At 39.4% G+C, this 2,886-nt stretch overlaps 1 protein-coding gene and 1 long non-coding RNA gene across 2 annotated transcripts in view; one reads left to right on the top strand and one right to left on the bottom strand.

Moving 5' to 3' along the window:
* Nucleotides 1-2,886, bottom strand: part of LOC309642742 — a 335,590-nt gene that overhangs the window by 168,730 nt on the left and 163,974 nt on the right. The gene's annotated exons all lie outside the window — the stretch shown is intronic.
* The window catches only part of HKDC1 (hexokinase domain containing 1), a 265,615-nt gene that overhangs the window by 205,929 nt on the left and 56,800 nt on the right, over nucleotides 1-2,886 (top strand). The gene's annotated exons all lie outside the window — the stretch shown is intronic.

The following is a 2,886-nucleotide window of genomic DNA, read 5'->3' as shown; positions in this document are numbered from 1 at the left end:
TTTTTTTCTTCATATGCATTTACTGCCTGGTATGGTACTGTGGCTGTCTTTTACTGGTCTTTTTTTTGTTTTTTTTTTTTTTGCTAAGAAAAATTAACTGTTAAGGATAACTAAACTGCTGTTTGTTTTGTGTCTTAGAGGATTTATTTAAAGATTTATTTAATGGCCATTGGTAGTATAGCACTAAGACAATGCACTATAAGGAACTCTGCATGGGAATAAAATCAGTTTGGTGAATTGTTTTGACCAGTTTCCTATACCTTTGCTGAGGATGTCACAGGTAGAATTCTTTGACAGAGATTGCTGTCTGTTGTACCCATGTACCCGAGGCTGTTCTAGGTGCTGGAAATACGCAGTAAATGAGACAGATAGTGTTCCTGCCCTTGTGGAGATTATATTTTGGTATGGTGACAGACAGGAATAAGTTAAATAAATAATGTCAGCTCTGTGAGGGCAAGTATTGTTGTCTCTGTAATTCACTGCCATATCTATGGTGCCTGGAATATAGTAGAAGTGCAAATGAATGTGAAATTAATAGATGTGATTTCAGAGATAAATGCTAGAAAGAAGTAGAATGAGGGAAGAGAGTGGTAGTGGTTGGTGGGCTATTTTACATAGAGTGAGTGGTCTTCCCGTGTCCAAAGGCCAGTTGGATGCATAGTGGCCTTTACTTGTCCAATAAAGTTTTAAGCCTTGGTTAGAGATATAGCTGAAAGGAGCTTAAGGACATAGTCTTTGGAGTTGGATAGATCTTGGTTTAGCTTCTCTCATCACTACCAGTTAGTTCAGTAATCCTACCCTCTCTATGGCTTGGTCTCCACATCTGAAAAAGATGGACAATAACACCTACTTAGAGTTGTTTGGGAGGTTAAATGTGATGAGATGCCATATAGCACAGGACCTGGTATACAGGAAGTGTTTTATAAATGAACCTGAAGGTTTGGGTTCATTCTGGGCTGTGAATTGAGCTCTTAGGTCATTCGAAGAACTAAACTAATTTCTTGAGCAACTGCTAAATCGAGGCTGACTTCAGACTAGGGATTAAACTGATTTGGTTGCAGTTGGGTCAAGGAATAGCCAAGTTTACAGTTAGTCATCTCTCTGACTTTTTCTTCAGTAGTTCAGAGTTCAGATGATATTTAATTGATAGCAGTCTTTATTCTTCTAACCTTTGCCTTCATAAAAATAAAGGCTGAACAGGCAGCACTGACTGTATATCTCCCTTACTTGTGGATAATCACTAGTGAAATGCCTGGAAGGGCATATTTCTTTTGATATTTTGCGTTTGAGCAACTTTAACTTCTAGGACTTGCTTTCCGCTGTGACTTACGTCATGGCAGACATAGTCTATTCTTGCCCAGATGGTCTCAAGAAATACCCATGAACTGAACTGGATAATGGGTTTGGTCTCGTATTTATGTGATGAGATACGTCACTTACAAGGGTTATTTTTTTTTTCATAAATTTATTTTATTTTTGGCTGCGTTGGGTCTTCATTGCTGCTTGCAGGCTTTCTCTAGTTGGCGGCGAGCGGGGGCTGCTCTTTGTTGCGGTGCGCGGGCTTTTCACTGCAGTGGCTTCTTTTGTTGCGGAGCACGGGCTTCAGTAGTTGTGGCACACGGGCTTAGTTGCTCCGCGGCATGTGGGACCTTCCTGGACCAGGGCTTGAACCCATGTCCCCTGCGTTGGCAGGCGGATTCTTAACCACTGTGCCACCAGGGGAAGCCCTTAGAGGGTTATTAATTCTCTCACTTTCTCCAGTTTGGAAGCTAGAATTGGTAAGTCAGAGAAGACACTTAGGCAAGACACTTGCAAGTTAAATGTTAGTGAAGTCTCAGATAAGAGGAGTGGGGGTAGGGTGCTGTCAGAGAAGGGCTGCTTGAACATTGAGCTACAGAGTGTTTATAAATACTAGTGATAGTTTACTTTTCACCTTTCCTGTCTTTGTGGGGGAGGGAGAGCTCTGTGGTTAGGCAGAAGAAGAGATTAAAAGAAAGATAAAATCAGGTGAAACAAAAAAGGAAAAATATAATTGGAGTGGCCCTGAATAACTCTCTGCAGTGTGTTTAAAATTGTCACTGTGAAATCAGGTCTTCCTTCTCTGCTACAAGTTTGACGTGTCACTTATCTTTCTTTGTGGGCTTATGGGGCAAGCTAAGTTCAAGGTATACATTTCACTAAGGTCATGTTTTCAATCTTTCCAAAACTTCTTTTTTTTCTTGCAGTTTTCTAACAGGTTTTGAAATACTTGCCTGAAAACCCTCCTTGGACTATTGTGGATTCAGCTGAAAATCAGCATTGGGTATGGACTGAGGCTTAGATGCCGACCTCAGTTCCATCAGTACAGATCTGGGTAATTTAGTAAAATGTGGTTAGTACATAAGTGGTTAACAATAATAACCAATGACTTGTAATGCTTTGTACATTGTTTATGGATGAGTGTGAGTATACAAAATGGAATTGGGTCTTTTGAAAAATGACTTATTGTGAATCACAAACAAAACTCATCACAAATCACCAAAAATTCTTACACCTCAGACCTGGGAGTCTGTAATTATGATGCGGTCATTCTTTGTGTGTCCAATTGAAAACAAACCTATGAGGATATAATGAAAATTTGTGGTTTGATAAGAGAAGCAAATGGATAAACGAATTAGGCTGTTTCCCTCCTCTATTTTCAAAGGTTGTAAAATACATAAACTTGAACAGAGATAACAATGTTTATAAACATGCTTCTGAGCACTATTATCTAAAAGTCTGTCACTCAACATAGTAGGACAATTCCAACAGAGATGATAAACAGTAGTTGTCTTAATGGGCAGAAAGATGCCGGAGAAGGGGAAAAAAGCTTTTGAAATAGAATTGGGTTTTGAAGACTGAATTTAA

The sequence above is a fragment of the Balaenoptera physalus genome (genome assembly GCF_965194825.1).
Source record: "Balaenoptera physalus genome assembly, chromosome: 14".
Taxonomy (NCBI): Eukaryota; Metazoa; Chordata; class Mammalia; order Artiodactyla; family Balaenopteridae; genus Balaenoptera; species Balaenoptera physalus.
This window is presented reverse-complemented; position numbering and strand designations above follow the sequence as displayed.